We start from the raw sequence: 27,853 nt of genomic DNA, 5'->3' as shown, positions 1-27,853 counted from the left end.
ACATTCCAACATTCTATTCATTGGAGACTCCATCATGAGACACACTGATGTCCCTTTCACCAGGCTGAGCAAGGAGAAAGTCACCGTCAGTTGCTTACCGGGGTCAGCATCCACCACATTATGCACGCATTCAGGTCATTGTACCACAAGTACCAACATGACTCAGTCATAGTCCATGTTGGTGTAAATGACCCAAGACGTTCCTCCCTAGACTATATGAAGAGACACACATTATCAAGCTCTCAGAAAACATCTTCTAGGTTTGTATGAGTCTAGCATTAAGCAGCATTTTACCTTCTCCAAGAATATCGTCAGAATATGAACAAAAGATGACTGACTGATTGGCTTAATTTCTAGTGTCATGCTAAGGGGGTGCAATATTTGTCGGCATGGAAAGACATGGTCAACAAACCACACTGCTTTGCCAGGGATGGTCTGCACCTCTCCCCTCTAGACTTTCAAATATAAGCTAAAACATTCTCCTTCCCCATAATGCCTATTTTAGGCAATGTCAAACAAAAGTACTTCTGACTTAGCAAATCAAAAGCAAGAAAATCACTCAATGTTAGGAGTCTAAACAAAAAACTCCACTCCCTAGAAGCTCTCTTCATCCTAGAGAATGCTGACGTCTGTGCAGTCATTGAGACATAGTTTAAAGCCGCAGATGGCACACTGACAGTGCAAGGTTATAATGCCTTCCACACATTTAGACCAGCTACTACACAGACAGGGACTAAAGGTGGAGATGTCTCAATTTACATCAAAAATAAACATCAAGTCAGGTCATACAGGACAATGCACTTGAGCATCTCCATGTTCAAATTGCCACAGGCAAAATCCAATACCACTTCCTTGCAAGGTACAGATGTCCCTCTATGACCCAGGAAATCCATACTATGTATTTAAACTTGCTGGAAATTGTCACTATCCAACCCAATTCCATATTTATAGGTGACATTAATTACCCCACTATTAACTGGGAATCATATATGATATCAAACGTAAAGGCATAGAGATTCCTGGATTTTATAAACAAACTTCCTGGACCAGATTGTCAATGCACCAACAAGGGGTACAACCATACTGGATCTGGTCCTCACTAACATAGAAGAGTGCTGCACACCCCCTAGTGTAATGTCTTCTCTGGTAAGGTCAGACCATAAAATGGTCTCCTTTGAAGTAAAAATAAAACCTGGAACCCCAGCTAACCCTAGAATATTCAGGAACTACTCTAAGGCAAACTTCCTACTATTAAGCGATAACTTGGGAAAATGTCAAGCCCCTTTAAACCCTGAGAACACCGTTCCTACATAGAACTGTTCGCAGAAACCCTATCCAAGCATGTTAACAGTTGCACAGAGGCAAGGAAGAAGCGCAGAACCATCTCAAAAAAACATGCCACCCTAGGGGAATCACATTATCAATAGGCTGTATAACAGAAGCAAGAAAACCATGGTAAAAATTAGGAGGTGCAGCACCCAGCAGGATAAAAGCACTCTCAAACTAAAAACTCAGAGCACAAAAAGACTTCCAAACCAAATTTGAGGTAAATTTGGTCTCCCAGGCAAAGGACAACCACAAGGCATTCCTTAGCTAAGTCCACAAAGACAATACACAATTGTGTGCATGCTCACTGTAAATGGAGCCACCTATACTGAGCCAGAAGATCTAGCAAACTTACTGGCTGACAAATTCAAATCCAACTTTACCCCTCTCTCCCCATCAACCTTCTCTCAAGAAATACCATCAAATACAACTACCCCTACAATCACTAGAGAGCAGGTCCCTTAATGCTCTAAGGCCAAGAACAAACATCAATGGGCCCAGACAGTATTCCAGGATGCTTTCTAAATAGCATGAAACATGATCTATCAGACCCTCTAGAACTGCTACTTAACAGTAGCCTCTAAACAGGCTTCATGCCTCATGAAAAAAGAACAGCAGCAGTTATCCTTCTGCACAATGGTGGGCCATCTACAGACCATTAAGTTTCACTAGTCTCTCATGCAAAGCCATGGAAAGAATTATCATGGAAATGATAAATGACATCGGAAACCTCCAGACACTAGACCCAACCCAATTTGGTGTCATCAAGAGCAGGTCATGCTTACTCTAACTGGTGGACTTATTTGAGAAGGTCACCAAAGCAATGAATGGATGAGGGCAAAATGGCTCACACTGCCTACCTTGACCTAGCCAAGGCATCAGACACAATCCTCCACTTGGACATTGACAAAATTAAGAGGTTAGGTAAAAACCATTATGTCACCCGGTGGACAGCCAGTTGGCTCAGAGAGAGGACTCAGGAAGGTAGAATTAGAAGTCCACCTCTACAAAGAGCCCAGTCACAAGAGAAGTCCCTCGGGGATTGGTCCTAGGGCTGCTCATTTTTGGTATTTACTTTTCTGATGTCAAGGCTAATTTCAATGGCCTCTGGCTTACTAACTTTGCAGATGATTGCAAATTAGGAGCTATCATTGAATCTCCACTGGCACAAATGTTCTCCAGGAAGGGCCAACAGACAAATAACTGGTGTCAGAACCATGGACTAAAACTAAATGGATAATAGGTGTGGATGGCTTCCTGAAGGATATTATCATACTGACAACACATCCCTAAGAGCTGACCCAGTAGTCAGGGACCTGGGGAAAAACACAGACACTAATAGCCTTTGACCATCACGCGTCAAAAGTAGTGAGGAAATCATTCTATGTTGAGCAACTTATAAACAAACAAAGGTATGATATCAAAGTCCAAAGAAGCCACAGTTCCAATGTATTTAGCATTCATTAGGCCTAACTGAGTACAATGTCCCACCATTTGGTATGTACCTAACCAGGCATATCTAACAAATGAAACGTCCATAGAGGTTAATCACTAAAAGAACAAAAGGCATAACTAACATGTACTATGCAGACCACCTCAAGGCCCACATAGTACAGTTGTGTACACTTACCATAAATGTAGATGTTCAAGTGTATTCACTGTTGCAGTCATCATTATCTGCCTGCAGGTAGCCCTCAGCCAGCCTGAATACCAGAGTCTTCAGATTTCTTCTCAGATGCCGTCTCTTCTTCCATGACGTCAGGTCGTCAGGGGTATAAAACATGCAGCCAACACCATTACATCAGTTTTTCTTGCCCTAGATGTCAGGTGCCCTCACAATAGGAAGCAATTAAATGGTATGGTACACCCCCATCAAAAAGCAAATACACCAGAAAAAATAAATATACCAAACAAGAAGGAAAGTTAAAGCCAAGAGAAGTCAGGGGGCTGGAGGGAGGGTAACCAGGACTGCAACAGTGAATACACTCGAACATCTACATTTATGGTAGGTGTACACAACTGTGCTATGTTCTTCATGTTCCACTGTTGCAGTCATCAAATTTGGGTCGATTCCCAAAGCTAAGGAAGGGAGGAGGAAGTTAAAGAGCATTGGGGCCAGCTATTAAGTCCTGCAAGACTGCAGTGACAAATCCAGCTTTGGATTTAGAAAAGATGGTATTGCTTGGTGAAGGTATGTACAGAGCTCCAAGTAGCAGCTTCTAGGATGTCCCTGGTAGGGACTCCTCTGAGAAAAGCCGCAGAAGTAGATGCAGCCCTGGTGGAATGTGATCTTATCCCCGTGAGGTAGGTTTTCCATACTGCTTGTATCAGAAATGAATGCAATGGGCTATCCATTTGGAAATGGTTTGCTTTGAAATGGCCTTCCCCTCTTCCCCTGCAGCAAAGCCAACTAGCAGCTGTTCAGATTTTCTGAGAGGCTTAGTCCTGTCCAAATAAAATCTAAGTTGTCTGTGCACGTCCAGAGAGTGCAGTATTCATTCCCCTTTGTTTTATGGATTAGGGAAAAAAGTAGGCAAATGAATGGACTAATTTAGGGCCACACTAGACACCACCTTGGGCATAAAGGAAGGATTAGTCCAGAGGGAAACCCTGTCTGCATGGAAGATAATGAAGGGCTCCACTGCCATGAGGGCCTGTAAGTCAGACACTCTTCGTGCTGAAGTGATGGCTAGAAGGAAAGCTGTTTTCCAAGAAAGGAATTTCAACTCTGCTGTTGCAGCTGGCTCAAAGGTGGGGGGGGGGCAGTGAGCTTTTCCAATACAAAGTTAAGGTCCCAGGATGAAGTGACAGCTCTCCTGGGGGGCAATTTTTGGTCCCTCTAAGGAATTGTTTTAGCAGGGAGTGAGAGAAGAGGGGTGGCTCAGTATTATAATGTGCTGAAATGGCAGAGGCATGAATTTTAATTGACGAGAAGGATAGAACCTTGTGGAGCATTTCTGTTACGTACTGTAGAATATGAGGTAAGCTGGGCACCGTTGTGCCCATCCCCCGAGCCTGGCTCCAGGAACAGTATTTTTTCCACTTTTCAGCATAGGATTTTCTAGTACTAAGCCTCCTTGCCTCCAGAATGACATCCAGCACCTGCTTACTGAGGGATGCTAGAGGAGAACTCAAGGAATTAGCCAGGCTGCAAGGTTCAGGGTTTGAAGCTGAGGGTGCAGAATCTGGCCCGTCTGCTGGGACAGCAGGGAAGGGGTCTGAGACAGGTGCCATGGTGGCAGCAGTGATATACTGCGCAAGAGGGGGTACCAGTGTAGGCGTGGCCAGTTTGGTGCAATCAGTATTGTCCTTGGTTTGTCCTGTTTGATCTTTAGTAGAACCTTTGAGAGGAGTGGCAGAGGGGGAAAGGCATAGACTGAGAGGATTTCCCAGGTGAAGAAGGACAGGGCATCCACTTTCCAAGCTTGGCTGTGGGGGAGTTTTGGTGCAATATTTGCTCAACTGATCATTCTGAGAGAAAGCAAAAAGGTCCACCTCTGGTGTCCCCCACCTGTTCTTCAAAAGCTTGAATATTTTGGGTTCCAGTTTCCACTCGAGTGGATCCATGAGTTTTCTGCTTAAGTTGTCTGCCAGTGAATTTAGTTTGCCTGGCAGGAATTGAGCTTGTAAGTGCACTTGGTTGCTCAAGGCTGTGTTCTACAGAGCCATGGCTAGTCTGCAGAGTGGGTAGGAATGTGTTCCCCCCTGCTTGTTTATGTACCACATAACTGTGTTGTTGTCTGTCTTTACCAATGGTTGTCCTGGAAGAATAAGGCCCTTGAAGGCTGTCTGAGCATTCCGCACAGCTAACATTTCTTTCGGATTGATATGCAGGTGCATTTGCTTTGGGTTCCATTTGCCCTGAATGCACTGCCCTGCCATATGAGCCCCCCCTATGCATAGTCTGATGAGTCTGTTAGGGTTTGTGCAGCAGGGGGTAGAATGAAATGGAGTGCCTTGTTGTGGTTGCAGGCCTCTACCCACTAAAGGAACTCTGTCCTTAGGCAAGGAATGATGGGAATCATTGTTTCCAGGTCCTGAGAATGTTGACACCAGAGACTTTTTAGATACCGTTGAAGTTTCCTCATATGCAGTCTTGCATATGGAATTGGTAGAATGCAAAAGGCCATGAACCCTAGGGCTTGCAGTATTTTTCTTGCAGATAGCTGGGTTTTGGTGGCTAGTAGACTGAAACAGTTGGTCAAATAAATTTGTTTCTCTGGAGTGAGGAATGCCATCTGGGAAGTTGTGTTCAAGCTTGCACCCAGGAATACCATCTGTTGGCTGGGTACCAGTTGTGATTTATTTTTGCTGATGGTGTACCCCAGTGAAGTGAGAAGTCTCTTTACAAATGCCAGGTGCTGAAGTAGCAATTCCTGACTGTCCATCTGAATCAGGCAATGATCCAAGTATGGGTAAATTTGAATTCCTCTCTGCCTGCAATATGCAATGGCTGGAGCTAGGCACTTTGTGACTACCCTGGGAGCAGTAGATAAGCCAAAGGGAAGTGCAGAGAACAGATAGTGCATAGAGCCTGCCCTGAAGCGGAGGTATTTCCTGCAAGATTCCCTTATGGAAATGTGCAGATAGGCTTCTTTTAAATAAAGGGTTGCTATCCAAGAGTCCTTGGCTAGCACAGGAAGCAGCTGTTGGAGAGTCAACATTTTGAATTTTGGAACCAACAAAAAGGTGTTTAGAACAGACAGATCCAGGATAGGATGCCAAGAGTTTTCTTTTCTGGGGACCAGAAACAGTCTGGAGTAAAAACCTTGACCCCTTTGTTCTGCTGGGACAGGTTGAATAGCCTTGATATTGAGAAGAGAAAGTACTTGCTTTTGGGCCTCTGCCCAGTGGTTTGGTGGGAGGTCCGGCCATCTGCTTATGGATGGGAGTGAGTGGAACTGGAGTCTGTATCCCTGAGAAACAATGTTTAAGACCAATTTGTCTTGGGTAATGTACTGCCAATTTTTGGCATGCAGTGCAAGTTTTCCTCTTATAGGTGCAAGTACTTGGGCAAGGCCTGGAAGAATTAAGGATAAGTCATTGCACAATTTTACCAAAGGATGGAGGCTTACTACTCCCTGTTTTGGCCATGGGAGCACTCCATTGCTTAGATCTGTGCATAGCCTGAGACTGAAGTCTTGGTGGTCTGCTGCCCCTGGGTTTGGACTGAGAAGACCTGGAAGGGACTGGAAAAGACCAGTTTTTTGAAGGTCAATGCCTACTGAATCTAGGTGGGTGTACTTGTAAGAAATCCTTAACAGTTTGCATAGATTTAGCTTTCTCCTCCATTCTTTTGAGCAGTTCTTCTGGATTATTACCAAATAGGTGTTCTTGATTTAATGGTGCATCCAGTAATTTTGCTTTGACATGATCTGGCAAGTTTTGTTCCTTAAGCCAAGCATGTCTTCTAAGAACAGACCCAGTGACAGCAGCCCTGCAAGATGCTTCTAAAGCATCAAACCCACATTGCAAAGTATGTTTACCAACATGGTTAGCAGAGTGCATTAACTGTTGTAAATCTTTGTGTTCTGCACAATCAGGAATCAACAACATTTTTTGTTTAATTAGCTCCATAATATGCTGCTGATACATATGAAACTGGCAATTTAAAGCCCTAATGGCAAGCGTAGCAGAGGTGTATACCTTTTTTCCCAATCTGTCTAATGCCCTGGAATACCTGCCCGAAGGGATAGGAATTTTGGCAGTAGTAGCCTTAATGCCTTTAGGTCCCTGGGAATTGGTCTCTGGATCTGCAGTAGGATTCCTGAAAAGGAATTTGTGCGGGTCAGGCACTCTATAGTATCTGTCAGGTTTCCTGGGAGCTGGAGGCAAGGTATCAGGGGTAAGGTTGGATTCTAGGAAGACATAATCTACAATTTCCAGAGCAGGAGGGATAGCTAGAGGCCTGTGCTGAGGTAAGCACAGCACAGGCCTGTGCTGAGGCAAGCTTAAAAATTCCCCGAGTCTCTTTTTGGACTGGGAGTAGTCCTGGCTCTCCCAGTGGAAATGTTCTCAGAGTGTGCAGGGTTTCACCAAAGGAAAAATCTTCTGGAGGGAAAGCAGAGGGAATGGAATCATTTGCATCATAATCCCCATAAGTAGATAAGGGTATATCCTGGAAATCAGAAAGATCAGAGTAATCAGATTCCTGATCAGAAGAATCAGAAGGAAGATCAGTTCTGGGTCTTTTTGAGGGGGAAGGCTGACTTCCCCTAATTAAAGTAATGAGGTCCTCAGCCATTCTAATCATTTGTTTTTGTGGCATGTGGGCATTAGAATGCACTTTGGTCGTCGGTTTCCTAGGCGTAGTGCGAACTTTAGGCCTGAGAAATTCTGTGTTTTTGGTTTGAAAGGAAATCATCTACATAATATGAAGATTGGAAGGCCTGAAAACACCCTCAGAAGCCGGTGCCTGCACAGCGGCTCCGGACCCATCCAAGGTAGAGACATACGCAGGTTCCATAGTTGAAGAAGCATCTTGCGGCATACCGGACTCCAAATGGGTCTCAGTAGAGGCCTGTGACTCTGTAGAAGTGGGTATCAGGGTGCAAAAGCACCTGAGTACTGGTGGACAGGCGACTAGCTTAACGGTAGTGTCGTCGACAGCCTTGGACCTATGTGGTCTGTCTCTGTCTTTATCCTTTCGTTTTTTTCGGAAGATCGGTAGTCGGATGACTTACCAAAGACATATCAGAGTACGGAGATTGACAGCGAAAGAATTTGGCTACAAAAATACCCCGATGATGAATAGTTTGGGCATTGAACAAGGTACAAAACCGACAGCAAGGGACGTCGTGGTCTGGGCCTAAACAGGTGTCGCAGTAAGAATGAAAATCTCTGTGAGGTATTTGCTTTCCACAGGCAAGGCAATCATTAAACTTTATCTGACATCGGTTAGAGCAAGAAAAAAGGATCCCCAACGGGGTACTTATCTTTTAGAAGACTTCAGGTCTGAAACTTAAAAAATGAAAATTTCAGGAGTCTGCTGACCAGCATTGTGAACTGCTTCTGCTTAGGGCACCGCACGGCAAGAAGGACTGATGTAATGGCGTTGGCTGCATGTTTTATACCCCTGACGACCTGACGTCATGGAAGAAGTGACAGCATCCGATGCAGAAATCATAAGACTCTGGTATTCAGGCCGGCTGAAGGCTACCTGCAGGCAGACAACCCAAATGTGATGACTGCAACAGTGAAACACAAGAACATCAGCTAGTACTACACCAGTGTCAGCCTCCACATAGGCTCTGACACATGGAAAAGTACTGAAGATAGCTGCCAGAGCACAGACTCATCAAACAGCACCTCCTCAAAGCCAGAATGCCCAGGCCTCTGTAGGACCAACTAGGTCTACATGACACAGAGTACACTGCCTGACACTAGAGACTAAGGTCTTTAGTTCATCCATTTTTCAGTGGCACTTGGCTTTACATTTTCTGTCCCCCCCCCCCCAAGAGAAAGATGTTCCTGTCAAATACACTGAGGAGAAGGGCTTCCTTTGATATAAACTAGAAACATCTGGTGCTCCAAAAAGGCTTCAAAATTCTCAGCCTTACTTTTTACATTGTTTGTTTTAAAATAAGGACATTTCTTACATGTATACACAGGGTAAACCTCTCCCAGACAGAACGGATAATGGGCTTTTTGATGCGATTTCTTGAGTACACCTCTTACTCTGATGACATGAGCCTCAGATAACTCAAATAATAAAAGGGAGTACTCGGACTTGACACACTATCAATAAAAAATAAAAAATTACATGGAAATGTATAATAAACCTTCCAAAAGTTTACTTATCACTCTGGATATCATCTAGAGGAGGATGAACAAACCAACTATTGAACACTGCAATGTGGCAAAAAAAAAAAAAAAAAAAAAAAAAGAACTGAAGATGGTGGAAGTTGCTCTACTACTTTAAGCAGCATCCAAATGAAACCAGTGTGCCAAGATCAGCTCATCCTAGGGACATTCAACTGTAGACATTAGGTTAGATATCCTGACATCTTTCTATGACTGAATTACCATCTATTAGACACGACACCGTAGCAGTTCTGTATGATGAGCACTTAATGCTCTTAAAAAAAAAAAAAAAAAAAAAAAAAAAAAAAAAAAAATTTAGCACAGAGAAGGCGGGTAAACCTAATTCTTTTCTTTACAAACACACTTGGTGCCAAGTAACTTTCTTGACTGAGTCAACAATAACTAAAAATGCTTACCGTGACTACCAGGTTGGTAAGCAGAGTTTAGAGGCATATCAGCCCCATTAATTTATGCTATTGTTACTCCCTAGGTTCTAAAGGGGTCTCCAATTTGCATTGTTTTGTTGACTTGGTATGTGTTAACCAAAGACCAATGTAACATGCTTATTTCATTCTAAGACAAGTCTAAGGTTTTTTTATGGAAAAACCAGAGACATTAAAGTTTAACAGCAGTTTGTGTGCAACTACATGCAGCAATAGCACTGCAAAAGGATTCAAAGGTATGTCTGTCTGGAGAAAGTTTTTTCTCCAGCTGCAATATGTTTGTATTGCTCACAAATTTTTGTTACATCAACTCTGAAGACATTCTGTGCGAGCATACACATTTTACATACTGTCCTAAGTACCCATCATCTAATAGGTCTTTGCAAGTTGGGCTGTATAAAAATAACAGAGTTATAATTAAAGATACATTTCTGCAGTCTCCAAGCTGAATTTTTTTGCAGTGTATACATATTTCATTAAATCTACACAATTTGTTGGTGTTATTTAATTTTAAGGACCCTAAAGGGAAAGTTAAGAAATTATTTAAGCAATATTAATACAACAGTTATTTAAGTGGTGGATTTTAGTTTTTGTAGGTTATGGTATGAAAGCACATCTCAAACATCACTGTTCGCTTTTAAACTTCTTTTGGTGTGGGGTGGGGTGCACTACTGCCAAACATACAAGATCACCATACCCCAGAGAAAAGTGAATATTCCAAGAAATGGCCATCTGCGCAAGTCTGCTTTTTTGGCCATGCAGTCTTTATACTTCTGGACTTGCTCTAGCAAGTTCCAACATTTCAAACGGTTACCTTTAGGCAGTTTTTTACTCACCTGTGCACACTACATCTGCACACTACTGTGTGTTTAAAGGTATTTGCAAACAGAAGAATAAGGCAGAGAAACTGCTTAAATACTATTTACATCAAGGTTTCTTCAAGCAGTCAACAAAAAAAAATACTCTTTGCACCACAAGATGACTGGCCTTATCTTCCCTTACTGGGCAGATCAAACTCCAACACTAATTCCCCCTTACCTGAATAAAGTGCTACCAGTGCATGTTAAAAGAGAGAGATGTGCCTGCCTATGGATGAAATTCGGACTTCTTTGGTTTTATCTGTTTCCGTCAGCACTCAGATGGATTATTTTATTACTGACATTATAATTGTGGTTTTCCAGCTGCTGGATTTTTTTTTTTTTTTTGAGAACTTGGCATATTTGAACTAGCTATTTGGGATGTCAGATAACTCTTTCTTTTTTTCCCCATCATTCTATGCTTATGTTGCTGCAGCCTTTAATCAATTTCCATCATTAGCCACGATGCTTGAGTACACTTGTCCACGATATCATAACTATTAACTTGGGGTTTCAGTTCTACTACATAGGGCATATTATCTGACTATACCCATTATTTTGCTTAGCCTCTGCCCGTCGAGTTTTTACTTTAGGGCCATACTTACCCATTATTTTCACCTTTTTTATTTGAGAGTACTCTGTTGAGCAATCCTGGCAGTGCTCTGCCTCACTCCATCCCATTGGTCAGATTTCTCTTGAACAAGGCCAGTCCTCCTGTCTATCCCCTGGGGTATATCTATTAATAGCGGAATGCTGGTTTAAGCATATGGCCCAAATTATCTGGCAGGATCGTCCTTTTTCCTCCCAGAAATTTATTCCTCCAGCATGCTTTTGGCTTATGGACCTAGATTTTGAGTGAAGCATATTAGATTTTTCTGGGTTTGACATTTTTTTGCTTGAGTTGTAAAGTTCTCTTCTCTTGAGCAAGTGGCGACTGATTAAGCAGACCCCTTTATCCTTTGTGTTAGGAACTTTTCAGAGCTTAGCAGCTTCAGCAACTTTGTTTGAGGAACTTTTGAGGCCTGGGGCTTCCTCCAGCTGGTCTTGGGTCAGATACATTCGAGGGGGGCTGCATTACTGAAATCATTGGTCTGATATCCTGATGAGTATCTATTGAAGGGACACGCAATGTGACTAGATAGGGAAATACTTTAGAGATTGGTGTAGAAATAGATCCCTCGTCCTAACTCTAAAGGTAAGGTCTGTTATAATGAGACTACTGCTCAATGGATGTCCCCCTATCCCCTGGTAGCTTATGGTTGTCTTGGTGGATTGCCACCATGACCTGGGCCTAGTGGCATAAGGGCCTGACTAAACCTTTTTTCTGGCAAGTTTTAGGCCATTTGAACTTTTGGCATTTAACTGTTTTTCTGTAGGTAGTGATCTTTTCTTTTATCTGCCCAGTTTTAGGTCATGATTATCAGTTGTCAGCTCCGTTTCTGCCTACTTTTGCAGTCAACTGTCATCTACCAATATTTGTCACTCCTTGAAAGTAGATGCCAAACTGTAATTGAGTCAATGTGCCAGGCTTGGAGGAGCCCATGGTAGAGCCCCTTTGTACACCACTTGTGACCAGGCTTTCTGACCCTGTATGGCGCCAGCAACTCTGACCCTGTGGATTCTGTCCACAGCCTCTAGTTTGCAACGGAGGTGATGATGGGTGTTTGTTTGCCAAGTCGTGATTTTTGGCTTATATTACTGCAAGGGTATTGTCAATGGCCAAGCATGGATCTGGACTGCCTTTCCATGACTTTGGTGAGCATGATCTGTTGCAAAAAAAAGGCATGAGTTTGTGGATCAAATGATGCTGGCTGATATGTTATTAAATGGAAGGAGCCAAAGTCTCCCCCATGTCTTTATTTATGAGCCCTATGTCATTATCTATATCTCTCCATGGCTCAAAGGCTTGATAAGCGGGTCAGTGAAATGGGCGGGAATTTGGTGGAGGCAGAAATGGAGTGCAGTGGAGGCACACAAGACTATTGATACTCCTGGAGTGGCAGCACGAGAGGTAAGGTAAGACTAGAGGTGGGTTTATGATTAAACAGCTGGGTTAGCTGTCCCATGTTGGCTGGAGCATTGGGTCCATGGATGCTGTGTTTTTGATTTGTTGAGGATTTTGCTTGGGTTTTGCTGGAGATGTTTGGGTTCTCGTTGGGCTGGAGATGTTTGGGCTTTGCACTTTGCCTCCTTTTTCTCACTTTGGCAAGAAGTTTGCACTGAACCTGTATCTTGGTGGTTTCAGTAGGATCAGGATCAGTTCACATCATTTTGAACTAGTCTGGGATCTTGCATATCTGGGGGAGTTTCAGCTAAGAAGGCCTTATGTCTTGAATCTTTTGTCTCTTAGCTTTTTTTTTGGATAAATTTAAAAAAATTTTTCTTTATTTTTTTATGATTTGTTTTACTTATAGTGTTCAAGGTTGTCTTTTGTTCTAGGATTTTTCTTTTTTTTTTTTTGTTGTTGTAGCTTTGTCCTCTTTGTGTTATGTAGAGTTTGGGCCTTGGGGGGGTCCCACTAGACTCTTTGCTTTTGCTTGGTTTTTTCTTTTTTTTGCTTGGGATTCCATGCATGTCCTCAAGCTGGTGGTAGTAGAATTTTGTATTTGGAAGTGAAGGCTTGAGTACTGTTTTCGCCCGGCTTTTCGGGGCCTTAAAGAGAACCACACTAGTCTTTAGAAGTGTGAAAGTCGGCTTTCAGTTCTTCTGTGTGGTTTTTTTTTATTTCAGGGGGTGGGATGAGGAGGACCCAGCGAGATTAGTTGTTGATCTGATCACCCAGTGAAATTATACTTCGGTGTTGAACATTGTGCTCCATTGTTAGTGATGATGAGATCAAGTATGTTTTCTTCTCCTCTTGTGGGATGGTGACTTAGTGTTCCATGGCATTTTGAGTTTTTGGAATTCCAGGAACTTTTGGGCTAGTGGTGTTTGGGCTTAGTGTTCCCAGTCTATATTAGGGTAATTGAAGTCAGATTGAAGTATGATGGTGTTTTGGTGATACATTTATCTAGTGTAGTGTTCAGGAAGGCCAGGGGAGAGGAGTTTGTGAGGTGGAGTGTGCTATTACAACTGCTGCATTACAGAGAGCAGAATTGGTTAATTGCACTTGGATGGTCTCCTATGCGATGCATCGCCGCCACCCACCAGTCTTAGGTGTCTGTGTTGATGATGAATATGATACCCCCCTCTTTCTTTATATTGTCAGTTTTGGGGCGGAACACATGATAAATCCCAGGGGTGACAGGTTGACACAGTGCCTTAAGTCAGATGCATAATCCTGCAGGCAGACCCAGGCAGACATTTGATCATCACCACCAGTACTTTTCCCACCTTTAAGGTCAAGGACTGATCATCTCTTCATTGTGTCATTGGTGATCATCTGTCTTGTCTCTTTTAGATGATGCCAAGTAGGAGACTGTCACCAAGTTACTCAATGTCTCTTTTTCATGCTGGTCTGAGTGTCGTCTCAGGGGTCCATTGAGACACCGTAGGTCGTGTCTCACCAGCGGTGGTGTAAGCTGAGTGACTGTTCCTGCTTTGTTACGACCTTACTCACTCTGGTTATGTGGCGGATTCCTGTGCGAGGCGACTTACACCAATGGCTGTGACCTTCTCCCGTGTGTGTTGGCGGGGCGTCAGTGTGACTGTATGACAGTCTGACTGTACGTGGTGGCTGTGTTGCATTTGTTTGTGTCTGAGTGACTGACTTGTTTGGGGTCTGTGTGTTAGGTCTATGTGTTGTTGGTGTTGTGTTCTGGGGTGGTTGGTGGGTGTTTTTGTGCTCCTTTGCTGTTTTGGGTTGTTTTTTGTGAGATTGACTAGAGCTATGTCTTGTTGTGTTTGTGTATTGTGTTATATTTATGATTTGAGGATGACTGGTCTGTCTGTGAGGGTATATAGTGTGTGTGGTAACCTTCTCCCTCCTGACTGGTTGCTCATGTCCTATGTTGAAATCAGCCTCCAGCAGTTTGGCATGTGTTGTGTTCTCTACATGTATTTGTGTTTGTGGGAGGGAGAGTTCACCTGTTACATTGCCAAGAGGACAATTGATTCTGATCCTCAGCATCACCAGCTGAGGACTGGACAAGCAACTCTAAAGCTGAGACGAGGAAAAGGTGGGAAAAAAAAAAAAGAGATAAAAGGGGGGGGGTGGATGGGGGTGAAGTTTTTTGGGGGGTTTGCCTTTTTGGGGTAAGAGCTAGTGCTAGTATAAGTACTGTAGGAGCAAGTGCTAGGTTTAACAGTTAGACAAATCTTTTAGAGAGTCAGAAGTAGAGATGAAGTAGATGGTTAAAGGTGCTAGTACCAAGAATGCAGTAGGTAAGATTGAAAAGAAAAGATTGCATATGCACTACTGCAGTGTGCACTAGAGTTAGATACTTGAGTTTTACCTGTTTAAAAAGTTAAGGTTTAGTAAGGTTTAGTGGAAGTTACTATTTTATGGACTGAAAGATGGACTGAAAGGGATGGTTATTTTTGTATTATGAAATACTGTAGGATGGCCAATAAATTTAAATAATTGAAGGGGTGGATTTTTAATTGGTGGGGTTTCAGTGTGACTCACATAAGCCTTGAGAAAGTAGAGAAATTGATGAGAATGATCAGAACTATTTAAGAAGAGGCGGGCAACTAAAGACAGTATTGGACAACTTAAAGAAGACAATGGAAGGGGAGGGAAAAAAAAATTCTGCCTGACTCAGAGAGAGCTGTGGTCTCTTTTGAAGTTTTAATATGCTGTTAAAACAGAATGCAAGCAAAACACAAGATACAGAACTTGCTAATTCAGTTCACTTGGACTTTTATCTCCTGCTCTTTTTACAGTCGGAGGACATTGGTCAGAATAGAGTCTGCATGGAATGATGCCTTATCAGTGGGTCAGCTCTTCCTGGATTATTCCTAGCCATTTTATTCAGAAGATTTGGCATCCTGCTGGATCTGTAGTCTCTGTTGCTAGAGTTTTATAATGCTGCGGTTGTGTTGCCACGAACAATCAAAGCTACATCCCAAAGACATGCTGTAGGTGGGACTGGACACTCTTAAATAGGTCCTAGGCATGAATGCGTGCGTGTGTGTTCCTTCTGTGGAAGGTTGGGCACCGACCGGGCTGGCAACTAGACACCGTAAAACTCCACTGCCAATCATGAGAGGACAGGTGATCCGCTGTGGCGACCCCTAACTGGGAAAAAGGAAGAAGAAGAAGTGCTGACAGTTTACAAGACAATTCACTGTGTAATTACTCATTTTGTCAATTTACTGTGTGTGTTTTTGAAAGTGCTTAGGAAATGCACAATCAAGCTTGAAAGGACAGTTGATTAGCAAAATCATTCAAATGTTTTCTTATTAACACAGAAATCCATCTAGTCACTGGACATTCTGTCCCTCTTCTCAAATACAAACTGCTACTGGTGTCCAGCAGGGTTATTTTGTTTTTGGACCAAGCAGTACTTGCTAGTGCAATGTTTCATCTTGCTGAGGACAACCTGTGATGGTCTGGATTTTATTAGTTACAAGCTTACAGACCTGACAGGGGGGAAGAAGTTCTAGATAGTGAAGATTAGGTATTTAAACTGAAACCATTTATGGTTGCATACAGGCTGAAGCATGTGATTCTAGTGCATTAACAAGCATACTGATGCTAGGGTCACAGAGGTTCCTGTCAGGTACAGCCCATCTCTTCTTAGATTTATCAGGCTGCATATCCCCAATGGGGACTAATTCTGGACACTGGAAGTGGTTATGTGGAATTAAAGGGGTGGCTGATAAACTGGCACATCACTGAGTTGGGGGGACACTAAAGTCTTCCAGACTGTTTGTAAATGCCACAGCAGATTTTCAAAGTGGTACCCGGAGCCTATCAGAAATGGGGTGCGTCAGCTACAGAGATGGAGTAAATATTATATGTGGTCCTATCTAACATTCACGTTATCTAGGAACAATACTGCTAATCAGAACTGCCCAGGTTAAGTACAGACATACAGTTTACTCAACTGTTGTGTGCAGATACTCTTTCCTGAGGAGCTAACTGCATCCATATTGGTCTGGACATTTGTTATCTTGTATGTCAGTTCTGTTGAGGCACTGGAAATGCATGCACCCTTAATATATCTGGATGAAGAACTGACCTTAAGACTGACAGGATTGCTAGTAGCAGGACAAAGTGGCATGCTGCTCCATCTATGAAGGCTAGTGTGAACTCCTAGTTGAATTAATCTGATACATCTTTCTTTCTTTTTAGCTATGGTAGTCAGTTTGGGTCTACCTCCCCATTTGCCAGTGTTTTTCAGAGAAGGGTTGAGTAATCTGAAATTTTCTCCTTAGTTTACGATAATGACGCACATTTTGTCTTTTACAATAAAAAAAGATGATAAAAAGAAAGTGCAAATTGGTGAAAGCTACTCATCCACCTTACCACTCGGGCACCTGACTACCATCTAAATTTGGAGAAGCAGCACCGCATATGATCGTGTCAAACTGTCAAGGCACTCTGGAGGTCTGGAAGCTTTACTTCTTTTGATAAATGTAGATGTTTTCTGATAAAGAAGAAGTTCTCCAGTTCGATCCTTGGCTGGGGTGCCTTCTGTGCGGAGTCTGCATGTCCTCCCCTGTGGTAGCGTGAGTTTCCTCCGGGTACTCCGGTTTCCTCCCACATCCCAAAGACATGCTGTAGGTGGGACACTCTAAATTGGCCCTAGGCATGAGTGCGTGCGTGTGTGTGCCTTCTGTGGAAGGTTGGGCGCTGGGCTGGCAACTCAACACTCCACTGCCAATCATGAGTGAACAGGTGATCCACTGTGGTGACCCCTAACCAGGAAAAGCCAAAAGAGGAAGAAGAAAAAAAGTTTTCTGACAAAGCCTATAACCTCTAAAAAGGAAGAAAAGACAGTGCATGCAGCAAGACAGCACTGGGAATGAAATGTATGGTGCACCCTTTAACAGGGAAAAGTCAACACTAACCAATAAACATGACATCCATGAATATGGACACAAGAGAAAATGCATCACCTACTCTACACATTGCAGAAATTCTCTCCCAAGTAAGAGTAGTAAAATCAAGGATTCTTATCAATTTTCTATTTTTTTCTTAGCATGGAAACCAGTTACAATAATGGAGACATTATTAGTCATGATCAAAAATGGAGCTCATTTTAACAAATTTCTATAAAACAATCCCAGTTTTAATCAGTTCTGTAGTACAAATAAAGCCCCGACTATGAGCCAGATGACCCACATTCAACAAGTGTCTTGGGTAATGTACCTGAAAAAGGCAGAATGTGATCAAGTGTATGCTCATCCTTCCTGGAAGGATAGATCGCTTTCAGTTTGCCATTCACCACCATGCAACACCAAAATGGCTATATTAGACTTGGGTTTGATGACCCAAAGCTATTACCATGTGAATGGAAGCACAAATGCATGGGGAAGATACAGGAAACTTGAAGTGACCCAGGTGCCTATGTGTCACTCACTAGGGACAGGATTCGTTACCCAGAAGAAAAGTCCTCACTGCTATGATGCTAGGCAGGGCATAAACCACTTCCATGAGCTGGCTCTTTTGACAGTCATTTCTGTGTTAGGAATGCTCATTGTGTGGGGAACAAATGGACTCAAGACCAATGGGGTGAGACTTTGTGGTCAGAGGACATGGATGCAAAGAAAAAATATTTCCACTTTCACACAGTATTAATCAGAGGAAAGAAAAAAACTTTAGAAATTCCCAACTGTATCACCCCCAATGTGAGGCCCTCCCTGGTGAGATCTGACCACAAATCAGTCTCATTCAAAGTAACCATCACACGAGACCCCCCCCCCTCCCACCTCACCCCCCTGCAGCAACTAAACTAAAAAACTTCTCCAAAGCAGATAACCTTTTACTGGATGGTATAAATAGCTTCACTGCACCTCCTCCCTCAGATGGAACTGGCAACTATACCAAGCTCTACACAAATGCTTTAAACAAACACGTGTACACACCTGCATTGACTCAGCAGTACCAATTAACAAAGCAGTTGAATACTTTTACTCTACATTCCTAACAATCCTGGACCACCATGCTCCTATGCGCTGTATTAGAATGAAAGCTAAACCTTCTCCTTGGCTCTCAAACAAAACTAGGCAACTAATCATACAAAGAAACAAATCCTGGGCCAAATGGCGAACTACTAAGAACTCCACGGACCATCTAACCTTTCGACAAGAAAGAAATATCACAAAAAAGCCATCATACTAGACAAAAAAAATTACTACCTTCACCTACAACAGTCCTCCCTCAAGGAACCTCAAAATATTTGGTCTACTATTAACAAACTTACTCATCCAGGAGAAACTATTACCCCCAACCCCTTAGGCAGTAACCCTGACAATTTAACTGATATAGCAAATGTCTAACTCTTTCTTTACCAATACTATCCAAACTCTTGCCAGCCACCTATCCCCCGATATCACTAATCTACAAACTCCCACCTCCAAAGTTCCAAGTTAGAACCAGTACCCACATCATACATTCACTCCCTTCTCCAAAAACTAAAACCAACTACCCCCTCAGCTGACAAACTCCCATCAGAATTCCTGCAAATAGCATCCAAAGCCATAGCTTATCCCATCTCCTTACTGATAAATAGAACCCTAAATGAAGGTATAATCCCATCCATCTGGAAAATTTCTCACATTATCCCATTACACAAAGGTGGAAACTCTAATGAAATGTCCAACTTTCGTCCCATAGCACTGCTCTCCCCTATTGCAAAAATAATGGAAAAATGTGTCCACAAACAGCTTATGAACCACCTTCTCCTTCACAACCTACTGGCAAACTGTCAACAGTTTAGACCTTTTCACAGCACCTCTACTGCCTTGCTTTCCTTTACAAACTATATCAACGAAAACCGCAATAATAATATCCTCTCCTCTGCAGTCTTCGTAGACTTATCAAAAGCTTTTGACATGGTTAACCACCATACCCTTCTACACATCCTAAAGTCCCACTCACTAAATCCACTATCCATGAGCTGGTTCACATCCTACCTAGAAAACAGACAGCAGGCTGTACTTTGGAAAAACACTATCTAATCACCTACCTATCTCATTAGGTGTCCCGCAAGGCTCCATACTAGGCCCTCTCTTGTTTTCCATTTACATCAATGACCTCCACTCAGCCATTCCAGTCTCCACATGTATTCAATACGCAGATGATTCTACTATTGTCTGCTCAGCCTCCTCTCTAGACGAACTACAATCCCAAACACAAAAAGCTTTCAATACAGTCGAAAACTGGTTCTCCAACCGCTGCCTCTTACTAAACGCTAAAAAAACTAAACTTTTACTCTTCACACCTACCCAAAGGACTACCCCTTTACACTTCACCCTCACATCTAATAATGGCACCCTTATTTCCCCTGATCTGACCACTAAACTCTTAGGAGTCAAAATTGACAATAACCTCAACTTTGACCCACACATAAATACTACAGTAAAAGTAGCCAACAGAAAATTAGGATCCCTCTATAGAATAAAACCATATCTAACACCATTAGCTAAATCCACTATAGCTAGAACCCATTTACTCTCAACCCTTCTTTATGCATCTCCTGTCTACACTAACCTCTCCAAAAAGAACCTCAACAAACTAGCTATATCCTATAATAACATTGTCAGATTTGCTACTAGCTCCCCTTACAGAACTCATCACTGTCTTAATCTAAAAAAACTAGGCTGGCTTGAACTTCCAAATCTGATACAATTTCATCAACTCTCAATAACTCACAAGGCCCTTAATCAGCCCAACAATACTCCCATACTCTCTAGCTTTATTACACCATATAGTAATCTCAAAAATTTACGATCCTCAAACAAAATCCTTATGAATATAACTAAATCTAAAAACTTAGCAGGTGATTCCTTGTTCTCCAACTCTGCTGGAAAAGTATGGAATCAATTACCAACTGATCTTACATCCCAGACCTTTCTCCCACTTTTTAAAAGACATCTAAAACACTACTTCAATAACCACTGGTTATGCTCCTATTGTAACCCTGACTAACAATTTCTAGTCTCTGACCTTCTACCTTCTCTAAATACTAAATTCCTTAAAACACCTTAATATCCTTTTCTCTCATATTAATTATATAAGTGTACTATCAAACTAAGACCTACTAAGATTTGTTCAAAAAAAAAAAGTTTTATTCTTCTATATTTTTACATAGAATTTATAATATAACTCTCTGTTATAACTATAGCTGTTTAAAACTGTTTTTGATGTCATCATTATTGCTGCACAGGACTGTCTCTATGCTTTTTCTTACATTGTATGTTATTTCCTGGAGCTTTTCTCCCAGGGCCTCTACTGAAAATGGACATGTATCCAGTTAGACTAGCCCAGTCAACAAATGTAAAATAAAAATAAAATAAAATAAAATAAAATAAATAAATAAATGATAGGACCAAAACAAGCTCAAGAAAAGCAAACCTGCCTGGTAGAAAACTGTCATCAACAGGCTTTGCAATAAGAGGAAGAAATTGCTGTCTAAGAGTAAGAGGGAGCAAGCCCTCCTTAACTGGAAACATTGCCTCCTCAGCTTAAACAACCACTTAAGACTTCTTGTGAAGTTCTCCAAAGCAAACTACGAGTCCAAATTAACTTCCTCAACAAAAGACAACCATAATACATTCTATAGTTACATCCGTAACCTAAAAGAAAGGCCCAGATGTGCCAAACTGATAATAATAGCACATATACTGAGCGTCTGGACATAGCTAACCTGTTGGTTGACAGGTTCTGTGAAAACTTCACTCCCCTGTCCCTGCCACATGTACCCCATGATATCCCTACCATCTGTCCTCTACCTTGCATCTCTAAAGAGCAGGTCATAAATGCCCTCTCCAAGGTCAAAAACACAGCATCTATAGGACCTGGATAACATCCTAAGATGCGTCCTACATGGGCTCTAACATGAATTAGCAACACCACTGGGTACTCTTTTCAATCATAGTCTAAACACAGGCTTTGTACCAGCTGAATGGAAAAAGTACAGTTGTGTACACTTACCATAAATGAAGATGTTCAAGTGTATTCACTGTTGCAGTCCTCACACCTGGGTTATCCTGCCAGGGGTAGCCCGAATACCAGAGGCTTAGTATTTCTGCATCGGTTACTGTCACTTCAGGACTGACGTCAGGTTGTCAAGTGGTATAAAAACACCATTACATCAGTTTTTCTTGCCCCAAATGTCAGAAGCCCCCAAATAGGGAGCTAAGTTATGGTGGAAAAACCCCATCAGTAAAAAGTAAATACCAATAGCCCTGTAAGGAAGTGAGGAAGACAGAGAGAGAGAGAGAGAGAGAAAGAGAGAGAGACAGAAACAAGGAGGCTGGAGGATGGGAAACGAGGACCGCAACAGTGAATACACTCGAACATCTACATTTATGGTAAGTGTACACAACTTTACTATGTTCGTCATGTTTCACTGTTGCAGTCATCACACTTGAGTTGATTCCCAAAGTTGAAGAATGGGTGGAGGCAGTCAAGAAGAATTGGGGCTGGTTAATATGCCCTGCAGGCCCGTGGTTGCAAAGCCTGCCCTGGATTTAGAAAAGATAGGCAGGTGGTAATGCTTGGTGAAGGTATGAACAGAACTCCAAGTTGCATCTTCCAGAATGTCCCTGGTAGGGACTCCTCTGAGAAAGGCTGTAGAGATTGAAGTTGCCCTAGTGGAATGTGTTCTGACCCCCTGAGGGGTTGGTTTCCCATGGTGTTTGTAACAGAAATGGATACAGTGTGCTAACCATCTGGAGATGGTTTGTTTTGATATGGCCTTGCCCTCTGCCCCTGGTGCAAAGCTGACTAGTAACTGATCAGATTTCCTAAAGGGCTTAGTCCTATCAAGGTAGAATCTGAGCTGTCTGTGCACATCTAAAGAGTGTAGGATCCTTTCCCCCTTATTTTGAGGATTAGGGAAAAAGATGGGCAAATGGATAGATTGGTTGAGAGCCACACTGGACACCACTTTAGGCATGAAAGTTGGGTTAGTCCTGAGGGAGACCATGTCAGCATGAAAAATGATGAAGGGTTCCACAGCCATAAGTGCTTGTAGCTCAGACACTCTTCTAGCTGAAGTGATGCCAGAAGCAAGGCTGTTTTCCAAGAGAGATGAGAAGAGATGTGGCTCAGTGCTGTAATGAGCAGAGATGGCAGAGACAGGAATCTTAATGGAAGAGAATGATAGAATGATAGGCCCCTGTGGAGTAGGTCTGCTAGGTAATCTAGGATAAGAGATTAGGAGGGCTGAGCTGGATCTGCTCCTTTAGTCTGGGTCCAGGATCAATACCTTTTCCACTTGTCAGAATTGGATTTTCTAGTACTGGGTCATCTGGCTTCACGTATGACATCCAGTACCAGCTTTCTTAGGCTGGCCACTGGAGGAAAAGTCAAGGAATAAGCCAGGCTGTAAGGTTCAGGGTCTGCAACTGCGGATGCAAGAACTGTCCTTCCTGCTGAGTCAGAAGAGTTGGGATCTGGGGGAGGTGCCGTGGAGGCAATGGTGACAGCGCAATAGTGGGTACCAGTGTTGGTGTGGTCATTCTGGGGCAATCAGGACTGCCCTTGGTCTTTCCTCCCTTATCTTGAGTAATACCCTTGTAAGAGGAGGTAGAGGGGGAAAATGCACAGATTGAGAGGTTTGCCCACTGGAAGGATAGGGCATCCACTTTCCAGGCTTTGCTGTGAGGTTCCATGGTGCAGAATTTGCTGAGCTGGTGGTTGCAGGAGGAGGCAAATAGGTCCACATTCGGGGTACCCCATTTCTGGGTCACAAGGCTGAAGGTGCTGTGGTTTAATTGCCACTCATGTGGGTCTAGCAGATTTCTGCTTAAGTTGTCTGCCAGAGAGTTTTGGTTGCCTGGCGGGAATTGAGCTTGCAGGTTAATATGCATGGCTGAGGCCATGTTCCAAAGGGTCATGGCTAGCCTGCAGAGTGGGTAAGAGTGTCCCCCCCCCCCTGCTTGTTGATGTACCACATCACTGTGGTGTTGTCAGTTTTGATTAGTAGGGGCCCTGGAGAGAGTGGAGATCTGAAAGCTTTCAGAGCATGCTGAACAGCTAGCATCTCTTTTTGGTTGATGTGCAGATGAATTTGATTTGGGCTCCAGTAGCCCAGAATGCACCTGCTGTCCAGACGTGCACCCGAAGCATAGTCTGATGCATCTGTGGTTAGGGTCTGGGCGGCATGGGGTTGAGTAAAGGGGAGCCCTTCGTTGTGGTTGCATGCTGCCGTCCACCAAAGGAATGGTTTCCTTAGACAAGGTATCATAGGTATGATAGTTTCAAGGTCCTGAGAATGGTGGCACCAAAAATGTTTTAAGTACCACTGAAGTTTCCTCATATGTAGTCTGGCATATGGAATTAGCAGAATGCAGGAGGCCATGAACCCTAGAGCCTGCAGGATTTTCCTTGCAGATGACTGGGATCTGGTGGCCATTTGAGAGAAGTAGCCTGTCAGGTTTTGACTGGGGACTAGTTTGGATTTCTATTTGTTGATAGTGTACCCAGGGAGGTTAGAAGGTCCTTTACAAATATCAGGTGCTGCAACAGCTTTTCCTGTCTGCCTGAATCAGACAATCGTCCAAGTAGGGGTAAATTTGAATATTTCTCTGTCTGCAATAGGCAATGGCTGGAGCCAGGCATTTTGTGAAAACTCTGGGAGCAGTGGATAAGCCAAAAGGGAAATGCAGAAAACTGATATAGCAGAGATCCTGCCCTGAAACGTAGATATTTCCTGAAGGAGTCCCTGATTGGGATGTGCAGATAGGCCTCCTGTAAGTCTAGGGTGGCTAACCAGGCATTTTTGGACAGCATAGGGAGAAGCTGCTGTAGGGTGAGCATTTTGAATTTTGGTACCACCAGGAAGGCATTTAGAATGGAGAGATATAAGATTGGGTGCCAGGTGCCCTCTTTTCTGGGTACTAGGAAAAGTCTGGAATAAAAACCTTAGCCTGTCTGTTCTGCAGGAACAGGCTGAATTGCCCTTATAGAGAGCAGGGACTGAACTTGGTTTTGTGCCTCTGCACACTGGTTTGGAGGAAGGTCTGGGAACGCTTCTGGGATTGGCAGCGTGTGGAAGTAAAATCTGTACCCCTGGGATACGATGTTGAGGACCCATTGATCGTTGGTGATGGAGGTCCAGTTTTTTTAATGGTGAGCACGAGCAATTGATCAGAGGTGAGGGGTGGAGTTGAGAAGTCATTGTGAATTCCTTCCATAAGGGGGGTGGCTTTGCATCGGAACATTATTTTTACTTTATTCTTTCACTTCTAAAACAGGGAGTGCTCAGCTGAACCAAACAAAATAAAACAGAACGTTACAGTCCTCAGTGTCTTGAGACGGACGCCTCTCTGTATAGCAGCAGATTTACCAACGCAAACCCATTCGGAAACATAAAAGCATGAGCATATGTTCAGCGAATTTCACAAAACAAGCTGAAGTTTTATTGAGCAAATGGATGTACTACGTATTTGCTCAATAAAACTTCAGCTTGTTTTGTGAAATTCGCTGAACATACGCTCATGGTTTTATGTTTCCGAATGGGTTTGCGTTTGTAAATCTGCTGCTATACAGAGAGGTGTTCGTCTCAAGACACTGTGGACTGTAACGTTCTGTTTTATTCTGTTTTAGAAGTGGAGGTACTCTATTGCTTAGATCTCTGCATACACTGAGACTGTAGTCTGGGGGATCTGTTTCTCCTAGGTCTAGTTTGAGGTGGCCTTGAGGGGGCTGGAAAGGACCAATGTTTTGAGGGGCAATGCCTACTGAATCTTGGAGGCTGCACCTGCAAAAAATCTTTGACTGTCTGCACAGACTTAGCTTTTCCTTCCATCTTTTTTAAAACCTCTTCTGCTTTGGTGCCAAACAGATTGTCCTTGTTCAAAGGTGCATCCAATAATTTTGATTTGATTTGACATGGTCTGGCAAGGTCTGGTCCTTACGCCAGGCATGCCTTCTGAGCACAGAATCTGTGACTGCTGCCCTGCAGGATGCTTCTAGGGCGTCAAACCACATTGCAGGGTATGTTTGCTGACTTGGCTTGCAGAGTGCATAAGCTCCTGTAATTCTTTATTTTCTGCACAGTCAAGGAAGGTAGATAGTTCCGTGGTATGTTGCTGGTATATCAGCATGTGGAATTGACAATTTAATCTCTAATGCCAAGAGTTGCAGAGGTGTATACTTTTTTACCCCATCTGTCTAAAGCTCGGGAATCCCTGTCCAAGGGGGTGGAATTCTTAGCTGTAGTTGCTTTTATTCCTTTAGCTCCTTGTGAGATTATCTTTTGGTCAGCAGTAGGATTTTTGAAAAGAAATTTGTGCGAGTCAGGGACTCTGTAGTACCTGTCAGGTTTCCTGGGAGCAGGAGGTAAAGTATAAGGCGTTAGACTGGACTCCATAAAGACCTTATCCACAACATCCAGAACAAGAGGGATAGCTAAGAATCTGTGCTGTGGTAAGTCTAAAAATTTCCTGAGTCTCTTTTTGGATTGCGGATAATCCTGGCATTCCCAATAGAAATGCTGTCTCAAAGTATGTAGGGTCTCACCAAAAGAAAAATCCTCTGGAGGGGAGGCAGAAGGAATGGATTTCTCTGCATCTGAATCCTCATAGGCAGATAAAAGCATGTCTTCATAATCAGAAACCTCAGAGTCGTCGGACTCTTGGTCAGATAAAGCAGCTGGGGACAAGTCTGTTTCTTTTAGCAGGAGAAGACTGGCTTCCCCTAATCAGCATGATCAGGTCTTCTGCCATTTTAAGCATTTGTGAATGTGGCAGGGAAGCAAGTACTTGAGTTACGGTCACTTTTTTTAGGCGTAGCTCATACTCTTGGCCTTAGAAACTCAGTAGTTTTAGAAAGAAATGAAGACACGAAAGAAGTCGTTTTGTGTTGAATATCGGTAGTCCGAAGAATTTCCTCAGAAGCCGGTGCCTGCACAGCGGCTCTGGACACATCCACGGTAGAGACATCCACAGGTTCCGTAGTCAAAGAAGAGTCTCGCAGCATACCGTACTCCGAACAGGTCTCGGTAGCGGGCTGCGAATCCATCGAAGTGGGCATCAGCGGCTGTGAAAGCACCTCACTGAGTACCAGCGAACTAGCAACTAACTTATCGGAAGCGTTGTCGGCAGTTTTGGACCTCTGCAGTCTAATGCCGTCTTTATTCTTACGTTTTTTTCGGAAGCTCAGTAGTCGGATGGCTTACTGAAGACATTTCGGAATACGGAGATAGAGAACGAAAGTATTTAGCTACAATAAGGGCCCGACAATGAATAGTTCAGGTGTTGAACAAAGCACAAAACCGACAGCGAGGTATGTAGCGGTCTGGGCCTAAACAGGTGACGCAGTAAGAATGGAAATCTCGGTGTGGTATTTGATTTCCACAGGTGAGACAATTGTTAACTTTTTCTGACACTGGTTAGACCAAGAAAAAATGAGGTAATTAGCTTTAGAAGACTTCAAAATAATTAAATTTCGGAAATGAAAACTCAGGTAGTGGCCGACGGGCACTCGTGCAAACTGCTTCGGCTTTGGGCTCCTCGGCAAGAAAAACTTGTGTAATGGTATTGGCTGCCTGTTTTTATACCACAGACGACCCGACGTCAGTCCTGAAGCGACAGCAACCGACGCAGAAATACTAAGCCTTTTGTATTCGGGCTGACTGAGGGCTACCCCTGAAAGGATAACCCAAGTGTGATGACTGCAACAGTGAAACACGAAGAACATCAACCACCATTATTTCCTTGCACAAAGGTGGTGCTTCCACTGACCCAGGGAACTACAGACCTATTAGTCTTGACTAGCCTCATCTGCAAGGTCATGGAACGACTCATCATGGACCTTATCAACAAAGATATAGGTAATCTCCAAAGGGACATTATGTCTGTTAAACCTAGTGGACTTCTTCGAGACAGTCACCAAGGCCCGGACAAAGGGAAATACAGCCTACATGGACTTAACCAACGCGTTTGACACTACTCCCCACTTGGGCATCATTGACAAACTCACCCAAACACGCATCAACAGTTACATCGTTAGAAGGGTCACTAAATGTCTCAATGACAGAACGGATAGTCAAATAAAGGGATCCACCTCCAACAGCAGACCTGTAACCACTGGTGTTTCCACAGGGATCAATCCTGGGACCTCTACTGCTTGGAATCTATTTCTCCGAAGTACAAGTGAAAACTAAAGGTCTGTGGCTGACAAAGTTTGCTGATGACTGCAAACTGGAAGCAGTCATAGAATCTCCAACTGATGTCAACATCCTACACGAGGGTCTTACACAAACAAATGACTGATGCCAAAGTCATGGCCTTATACTCAATGCAAAAAATGCATCATCATCCCTTTTGGTAAGAGCAAAGTGGTGAGAGACCAGTCGTAAGACG

General features: G+C 43.1%; 1 protein-coding gene across 1 annotated transcript in view; it reads right to left on the bottom strand.

The window, feature by feature from the left end:
• Positions 1 to 27,853, bottom strand: part of RRBP1 (ribosome binding protein 1) — a gene marked incomplete in the record, with an annotated part of 1,023,325 nt that overhangs the window by 745,597 nt on the left and 249,875 nt on the right.

This window comes from Protopterus annectens, chromosome 1.part2 (assembly GCF_019279795.1).
Source record: "Protopterus annectens isolate FY-2018-M chromosome 1.part2, PAN1.0, whole genome shotgun sequence".
In the NCBI taxonomy this organism is placed as follows: Eukaryota; Metazoa; Chordata; order Ceratodontiformes; family Protopteridae; genus Protopterus; species Protopterus annectens.
Note: the sequence above shows the minus strand (reverse complement) of the source record. Positions and strands in the feature narration are given on the sequence as shown.